This window comes from Nycticebus coucang, chromosome 10, assembly GCF_027406575.1.
Source record: "Nycticebus coucang isolate mNycCou1 chromosome 10, mNycCou1.pri, whole genome shotgun sequence".
Classification (NCBI taxonomy): Eukaryota; Metazoa; Chordata; class Mammalia; order Primates; family Lorisidae; genus Nycticebus; species Nycticebus coucang.
Window position 1 is genome coordinate 100,287,429 of NC_069789.1, and position 10,087 is coordinate 100,297,515.

The following is a 10,087-nucleotide window of genomic DNA, read 5'->3' on the forward strand; positions in this document are numbered from 1 at the left end:
GCAAGCCATTGATGGGCTTTCAACAGTGTGGGTTCATGGCCAGATTTGAGTTTTGAAAGATTGATCTGTTGCAGGAAGATGAGGCCCAATGGAGAGAAAGAGCACCCAAATGTGTTTAAAAGAGGAAGGGCTTTATTTCAGCTGGCAGAGCTACAGCAGACCTAGAGTCCCAAAATGGACACACTCCCTGACTGGCTTGGTCTTTTTATCTCCAGTCAAAAACTTCTGGCCTGGTTCAGCGCCTGTAGCTCAGTGGCTAGGATGCTAGTCACATACACTGGAGCTGGTGGGTTCAAATCCAGCCTGGGCCTGCCAAGCAACAATGACAACTACAAACAAAAAATAGCCAGGCGTTGTGGTGGGCACCTGTAGTTCCAGCTACTTGGGAGGCTAAGGCAAGAGAATCACTTAAGCCCAAGAGTTTGAGTTTGCTATGAGCTGTGATGCCGTGGCACTCTATCAAGGGCGACATAGTGAGACTCTGTCTCAAAAAAAAGAAAAAACTTTTGGCCAGCAGGTACCTTTCTCATTGATCAGTTTGAATCAAGCTGAAGAAGCTGGCTCTGGCTTTTACAGAATCCTGGGCTTTTACAGAAGCAGAAGTGTGTGTTAGTTTCCAAGTCCCAGGAAGGTAAATTTCTACAAATTCCTAAAAGCTGAGCCACCATGGGGAGGACCTCGCAGGTAGGTCTCTTTGAGAAGACCTCTGTTCTCTTAGACCTTATTTTTTCACATATCCTCTCTCAGTTCCTATTACCAGAATTTCTTTCTTCAGTAGGTTCTTGGCTATAGGAATTTGAAGAATGAACCCACGAACCACAGATCAGTGGTAAGATAGGATTTTATTAGACAGAAAGGAACACAGAAGAAGTAAAAAGCACAGTGCTTCCCACATGGGTCCTTTGTCTAGGGCATATATAGTCTGGAGAATTACATTTTGGCCAGGACTTGGTAGGTGGAGAAGCATCTTTTCAAAGTTAATGAGTGCATTAACAAATGAATGCAGTCCCTCTGCTGGAGCAAGGTTATTAGGTCTTTGCAGTTTTTGTCTCAGGGAAGGGATTAGGGTGTGTGCTCCCTTCTCAAGGTGGAAACCCAAAAATGTTTCAGGATGCTTTGCTCATGACCTTGCTAGAGCCCAGAGGGTGTGGCCTGGAAAGGGCTGCCTGTTTGTGCCCAAAGATGGGGATCTGATATTTGAGCTCACCTAGAGAATGGGGGGCACCTCTGTTCAGCCCTGAGTAGGGTAACCCTGTATCAATCCACTGATGAATGGAAATCTTCATAGATGTTACAGGTATTGATAGAAGTACCATGAAAACTTTCTGCAGGATAAGGAGGGGAGTTTGTAAATTGTGACATTTCAAATATCTCATTGAAACATCCTGAATATTAATTTGGTTTTATTTTATAAATTTATTTTAAGTATAGAACAATTAATGTATTGCAATACTAAAGCTTTAAATATATATCCATGGACCTCAGAAATGATATTGGTTAAAAATATTTTTTAAATTGGGTGGCGCCTGTGGCTCACTGGGCAGGGTGCCATCCCCATATACTGAGGGTGGCTGGTTCAAGCCCGGCCCCAGCTAAACTGCAACAAAAAAATAGCCAGGCATTGTGGCGGGCACAGTCCCAGCTACTTGGGAGGCTGAGGCAAGAGAATCACTTAAGCCCAGGAGTTGGAGGTTGCTGTGGTGCCACGGCACTCTACCCAGAGCAACATAGTGAGACTCTGTCTCTACAAAAATACATATTTTTTAATTAAATATTTATATATATTTATATATAAAGGGGAGAGAAATGGGCTCAAAGTGTTGTGGCTCTAATAGAGACATCTAGAGAAGGATTTTAAACAAAACCTTAAGAGCCAATGTTTTCTCAGACTTTGCCTTTTATCACTGTCATGCTTTTTCCCAATATTACATATGTACTGATAAGTACATGATGAATTTTCACAAGTGATCAGTATCTCTGTAACCAAAACCCAAATCAAGAAAATGAATACTTATAATTAAATATGTGTGAGAGAATACTATAGTGACACTGTTCTCAGGGTAAGGGGAGGAGCATATAAGTTGATAGAGGACCCCTCATTCTGATACAGGGTTCTCCTACTCAGGGCTGGACAGAGATGCCCCCTCATTCTCTAGGCCCAGGTGAGTTCAGAAATCAGACCCCCATCTCTGGGCACAAACAGGCTGCCCTTTCCAGGCCACATCTTCTGGGCTCTAGCAAGGTCATGAGCAAAGCATCCTGAAGCATTTTGGGGGGTGGTTCCACCTTGAGTAGGGAGCACACACCCTAATCCCTTCCCTGAAACAAAAACTGCAAAGACCAAATAACCTTGCTCCAGCAGAGGGACTGCATTCATTTGTTAATGTACTCATTAACTTGAAAAGATGCTTTTCCACCTACAAGCCCTGGCCAAAATGTAATTTTCTGTACAATATACACCCCTAGACAAAGGAACCTGTACCTGAAAGGCACACGTACCTGAATAAACATACACTCACATTTTTCTTACACATCTTGTTTACAAAAATGGTACCTCTTAATTGATCAAACAATTCCTAGAGTGACAGACTCTTAGTTGCCTATCAAATAAATATACGTCCTCTTTTTTCCCCTTCAATTAAAAAGCCCTGATATTTAGTTGGACACATTGCCACCCAATTTCCCACATCCTTGATATCTTAGTGTGACCATATAGATAATTTTTAGCTTATCAGTGTGAAAAGTAAACTCTTACTCTCTTACACTAAGTTATTTTCAAAGAAATAACCTATGAGGCACAGAGAAGCAAGTAAGTTTACATGCTAAGAGGTAGCAAGGAAGTGTCTCCCTGAACAAAAACCTCAAGGGTCTTTAATTGAACCAGGAAAAATCTGTAGGGCAAGACATATGAAACATACAAACTTAATTATAGATAAAAAGATATAAAGAAGCTTTGCAAATCAGTGAGTAGAGGAAACAATGTAAAGAAACAGATTATCCTAAGATTATAAAGTAAAAAAGAAATGATTATAATGCCTTGGGGATAAACTTTAACTTCTCTATTCTATGCTGATGATCTATATCTTAAACCTTAAGCAATCTCAGCCTTTGAGCTTTTTCAAGGATGTGACCCCCTACATCTTTGTCTAAACTTCTGAACACTCCTGATCTCCTGGTAGTATCCCTCAGGTACTGTGTTCAATACAAGATGGGGGTTGAGGAATCTGGGCTGTTACCAAGTAGATTCTCAGGGATAATAGCCTACACTAAACTCTAACCCACAGATTAGTGTATCCTAGAGCTATCCCAGACACCCCAGAAGTGGTTGAGGAACCACCATACCAACTGTGCACTGCCTACCTATTATTTTAGTTGAGAAAATAATTAACATGTATCTTAATTAAGCCACTTTCTGTAGGTCTCTGAAACCTCTCTCAATCCGAATCCTGATTCATGATGTATAGCCTGAAATGGATATTGATTCTCCAGTGGGAACCAGCATAAGCTTATAGCCAACTGCTGCATATGTAGGCAATGCTATGGATTCAATCTTCGCTGATCAAGTCTCTAGATAATGATTATTGTTCTTTTAGTACTACGAGGTATTTTAGGCCAATCTCACTCACAAACAGAAATCTTAAAGAAAATACAGAAGAATCTCTCTAAGTTGACCACCTGAGGCAACTATAACAAACTGGTCAACATATAGAGGTGGTTAACATAAGGAACTAGGCCTAATATACTGGTATGCACATATATGCATGTCTGTCTGGTCTATAAAAATTAGTCCAACTTAAGGAGGTGGTCAACTATGGAGTTCTTCTATGTTACCAAGTTGGTTTCATTAATATTATAAAATACATAACAGAGTTTAACCCAGACGTACAAAGATGGTTTAACTTTAAAAAGTTGTATATTATTATAAATATTATTTAGGTAATTAACCATAATGGCTAACAAAGATGGGAAGAATGCAATAACTTCAATAAATGAAGACAAAATTGTAAAAAACTTAGCTCAAAAAATTTCTTGACAATTTAGTAGATGAAAATTCTCCTAACCTGATAAAGGGAATTTCACCAAAGAAAACTATCTCCAATTTTAACAAACATGGCGAAGTAAAGACTTCCAAAAACTCTTTCCTCTATAAAAGCAACAAGAATGTTGAAAAGAAATCTGAATCACCTTTTTCAGAACTCTAGAAATTAACCAAATTTTTCAGCAACCCAGGGAGTGTCTGATCAAGAAAAATGGCTGCATCTAAGTAAAAACAGTGATCTTTGTGGTATTTTTAACTTGCTTCATTATCCCACACTCTGTAGCCCCCTCTAGCCTTTAAAACCAAGAGCTCACAATCACAGTGAAAACCACAAGCCTCCAAGCTGTTGGAGGGGGTTGGACCTCTCTCAAAGGTTCAGTATCACAGAATGTCTTATCTGACCTAATAGTTCCTTGGAAAAACCCACTTATAAAACTGTCTTTACTGGATCTGACTCAGTGAGGATCCAAAGCAAAAGTTTTTCTCCAGCGCTATTTGTCAAGAATAATTAGAGACAATATGTACATTTTATAGCTGTCTAATACTGTGTCTAATAGTTGGGAGCAAACAATAGACTAACAGAAAAGATTAAAAGCTAGGGGAATAAAATGTGCATAGGATCTTCGAAAATTCCTGAGAATCTGAAAGGCCATGCATATATGTAGTGTATCTCAGAACTGAGATATTCTAAGCTCTCACCTCTAGTTGACCTTTAGGTTCTACAGGAGCTGGACAGAAACTTGGAAGCAGCAAGAAAGATGACTTATTGCATAAAGGGAATCCCTAATAAGACTAACAGCCAATTGCTCACCAGAAATTATGTAGGCCAGAAGGTAGTGAGATGACGTACTCAAAATGCTGAAAAAGAAAGACCATGAACCAAGATTTTTATATTCACAAAAACTATCCTTCAAAAATAAAGGAGAAATTTAGACATTAAAAGATAAATAATGGGCTCGGTGCTTGTGGCTCAAGCGGCTAAGGCGCCGGCCACATACACCTGAGTTGGCGGGTTGGAATCCAGCCCAGGCCTGCCAAACAACAATGACAACTGCAACCAAAAAATAGCTGGGCATTGTGGTGGGCGCCTGTGGTGCCAGCTACTTGGGAGGCGGAGGCAGGAGAATCGCTTGAGCCCAGGAATTGGAGGTTGCTGTGAGTTGTGATGCCACGGCATTCTACCCAGGGTGACAGCTTGAGTCTCTGTCTCAAAAAAAACGATAAATAATAACTGAGAGAATTTATTACTTGCATACCTGCCCTACAAGAACTTCAAAAAAAAAGTCCTTCAAGCTGAAATAAAAGAATTCTAGAAAATAACTCAAATCCAAACTAAGAAATACAGAGTACCTGGTAAAGGGAACTACATAGGTAAATATAAAAGACATTATAAACATATTATTTTGTTTATAACTCTTTTTTTCTCCTACCTTATTTAAAAGGCGAATATATAAAACAATATTATAAATTAGTGCCAATGACACACATGAAGAAAGATATAATCTGTGTAACAATCTTGCCAGCGCAAAAGAGATGGCAAGAGAAAAAGCTATTTAACAAAAAAGTATTAGCCTGGGGAATATAGGGAGACTGCATTTCTACAAACAAACAAACAAAAAAGAGAGAGAATTAGGCATGGTGACACATGTCTGTAGTCTTATCTACTAAGGAGGCTAAGGCGGAAAGATAGCTTGAGCCCAAGAGTTTGAGGTTACAGTGAGCTACAATTACACTACTGTACTCCAGCTGGGTGACAGGGCAAGACCTCATCTTAAGAAATAAAAGTATTTTTATATTGTTGAAGTTAAGGTAATTATTATTACTAGAGCAACTGTGAAGAAAATAAGAACAAATACAGTAAAGGAAATGACAAAGGAATTTAAATAGTACACTAGAAAATATCCATACAACACAATAGAAATCAGTAATGAAGAAAGAGAAGAACATAAAAAATGCATAAAACAAATAGAATCCTACCTTATCAGAAATTACATTAAATATAAATGAATTAAGCATTCTAATAAAAGGCAGATGTTATAGAATTGATTTTAAAATACTGAGTGAGCATGAAGTTTGTGTGCAATTTAAAATAGTTTAACATAGTAAATTGAACATGAACTTTATGTCCACCCTGTACATGATCCAACTATATCTTATCTACAAAGAATGCAATTTAGGCTCAAATATACCTACAGTTTGAAAGTAAAAGATGAAAAAAGATACTATATAAGCAATAACTAAAAGAGCTGAGGTGATGAAACTAAGATCAAAGTACTAATCTTTAGTACAAAAAATTGTACTAAAAGCAAAGAAAGTCATTGTATAATGGTAATAGAGTTAATCCATCAGACAGACAATAACACATATGTACAAAAGAACAAAGCCCGAAACTACATAAAGCAAAAAATTATAGATTAAAGGGAGAAATAGACAATTTGACAATAATTGGAGATTTCGATAACCCATTTTCAATAACAGATTGAAGGACTAGACATAAGATCAACAAGGACATAGAAGATTTGAACAACACTGTAAACCAACTGCACTTAACCAACATCTGCACAACACTCAACAGAAGAAAAATACATCTCATTTACCCAATTATAGCATTAGGTAGAAAAATACATATTCTTCTCAAATGTACATTTAACATTCCCCAGGGTAGACTGTATGTTAGGCTATAAAACAAGTCTCAATAAATTTAAAATGTTTACAATTGTAACAATATTGAAAGTGCTTCTGACCACAATGGAATAAAATTATAAATCAATTATAAAATGACATTTGGAAAATTCACATACAGGTGCAAATAAACCACATATTCCTAAAACTAATGGATCAAATAATAAACCACAAGATAAATTAGAAAATACTTTGAGGTAAACAAAACTAAAAATGTAATATTAAAAATGTTATACAAGAAGTAAGTTCTACAGGAAATTTTACAGATGTAAATGCCTACATTAAAAAAGAAAGATCTCAAATAAGTAACCTAACCTTCTACCTTAAAAAAACTATAAAGGGAACAAACTAAGCCCAAAGAAAGTATGAGGAAGGCAATAACAAATATAACAGTAGAAATAAATGAAAGAGAAAATAGAAAAATAAGAGAAAAACAAATCTAGTGAATGGTTCTTTGAAAAGATCAACAAATTGACAAACCTTTTGGTTGAGTGAAAAATAGAGAAGAGCTAAATGATCAAAATTGAGAATTAAAGAGGGGACTTTACTACTGAATTTAGAAAAATAAAAATAATTATAAGAAGATACCATGAACTTGGATGGCAAAAAATTCGACAAAATGGAAAATTCCAAGAAACAAAGAAACTACAAAACTGACTTAAGAAGATAGAGAGATAGGTAGGTAGGTAGATAGATAGATAGATAAAAGGAGGGTCTTGCCTACAGTAGAATGCTAACTGGTAAATATGGAGTGAAATGCTGAAGTGAGAAATTATCAGTTTGCAATCATCACAGTTAAGATAGGCTCAGGCAAAAATCATCAATGAAAGTTAAATCTCAGAGGAAATTTTGATGAGAAACAGAATGTATACATGGTCTTGTAGTGTACACCAACAGACTGTCGTTAGTTTAAAAAAGAAGAAGAAGAAGTAACACCCCAGTGGAGAAATCTGACATCTTGACCAGGTGATCAGAATTAATATCACCAATGAGTGAGAAGACATCAAGGGCCTCTAAATGGAACACTCTGAGAACTACAGAACACCATTTATGCAGTACTTAATCCAGGAATGAATCATCCAAATATAATTATAAGGAAATATCAGAAAACCCCAAGTGAGGACCTGGCTGTTAAAAAAGAGGGGATGGCCAGGAGCAGAGGTTCACGCATCTAATCCTAGCACTCTGGGAGGCCAAGACAGGTGGATTGCTTGAGCTCAGGAGTTTAAGACCAGCCTCAGCAAGAGTGAGAGCCCACCTCTACTAAAAAAAAAAAAAAAAAATAGCCAGGTGTAGTGGCACATACCTGTAGTCTCAGCTACTCAGGAGGCTGAGACAAGAGGATTGCTCAAGTCCAAGAGTTTGAGGTTGCTGCGAGCAATGATGCCACAGCACTCTAGCCAGGGTGACAGAATGAAACTCTGTCTCAAAAAAAAAAAAGAGGAGATAGAAAAACTGTATTGCTCAAACATGTCCATACTATAAAGGAGGAAAAGTGGCTGTGTAAATCTGAAGACTAGAGGTGTGACAACTAAACGCGGTATATGATGCTAGACAACATCCAGTACTGGAGGGAAGAACACGGCTATAAATTACATTATTGGGTCACCTGATAAAATTGGAGTACACATAGCAGACTGCAGAAAAATATTATCATCAGTGGAAAATTTACTTAACTGAGAACTATACTGGGGTTTATGAAAGAGACTATCCTCACTCCTCACACTGAAATAGTTGAGGTAAAAGAGCCATGACACATGTAACTATGTAACTTATCCTCAGACAGTTCAGGGAAAAAAAAAAACATATCCATACATAGACAGAAAGAGAGAAAGAGGAAGAGAGAGAAAGAAAAATAATGTTTAAAAAAGTGGGGCAAGCAACCCAGGAATGGATTAACAAGCTGTGGTATATGTACACCATGGAATACTATTCAGCTATTAAAAAAATGGAGACTTTACATCCTTCGTATTAACCCGGATGGAAGTAGAACACATTATTCTTAGTAAAGCATCACAAGAATGGAGAAGCATGAATCCTATGTACTCAATTTTGATATGAGGACAATTAATGACAATCATACAGTGGGGGTGGGGGAAGGGAAGAGCAGAGAGAGAAAGGAGGAGGGAGGATGGGGGAAAGGAAGAGCAGAGAGAAGGAGCCAGGGGGTGGGGGTCTTGGCGTGTGCCACACCTTTTGGGGGCAAGACACAATTGTAAGAGGGACTTTATACAAATGCAATCAGTGTAATCTGGTTTCTTGTACCCTCAATGAATCCCCAACAATAAAAAGTGAAAAAAAAAATGTAAAAAACAGTAGCAATAAAAAGTTGTAATTATGGAAAAAAATGGGGCAAAACATTAAAAAACAGGTATTCATAGCCCCCCCCCCACTTGCAGCCCCTTTGTGGCCTGGATGTAGCCAACTGGTAGGCTGGTTATAAAGATGTTCTTTGTACTATTTTTTTTTCTTCCAGCTCTTTAAGTTTAACATTATTTTCAAGTAAAATGTTAAAAAGACAGATTAATAAAAGGTCTATCATACTTGTTTCCCCCTGGCAGTCCTTCAAGATGCTGATGGCCTGTTTCACATTTCCTACATCTTCTTTCCCCATATAGGCCTCTCCTTTTATGGATCTGTGAGCTTTCAGTATATAATCATTTTTATATGATTATACATTTTATATGCAATCATTCTGAGTTATCTGCCAGAAGAGACAGATTATTTTTCTGTTGATCCAATCAAGAAGAGAGAGCACCCATGAGTAACAAGAAGGTGGGGTACAAGGCCCTCCAAAAGCTTTGGTTCCATCAGTCTCTGCCCCTACGTGTCTTCCCACCCTGTCTCCTGGATTACAGGAGCAGCTCCGCTCTCAGGCAGAGGAAAAGGAACATTCAGCAAAAGGGTCTTTTTTTTTTTGAAACAGAGTCTCACTTTGTCACCCTTGACAGAGTGCCGTGGTGTCATAGCTTCAGCAACCTCAAACTCCTGGGCTTAAGCAATTCTCTTGCCTCAGCCTCCCAAGTAGCTGGGACTACAGGCAACCGCCACAATGCCTGGCTATTCTTAGAAATGAGGTCTCCCTCTGACTCAGGCTAGTCTCCAACCTGTGAGCTCAGGCAATCCACCCACCTCAGCCTCCCAAGTGCTGGGATTACAGGCATGAGTCACTGTGCCCAGCAGCAGAAGGATCTTCTTAATGCACAAATTGACAATGACAACATATCTATGCTTAAAACCTTTCACAGGGGTCCTCAAACTAATGCCTGAGGGCCACATGCAGCAGTGTGATTGTATTTGTTCCCATTTTGTTTTTTTTACTTCAAAATAAGATATGTGCAGTGTGCATAGGAATTTGTTCATAGT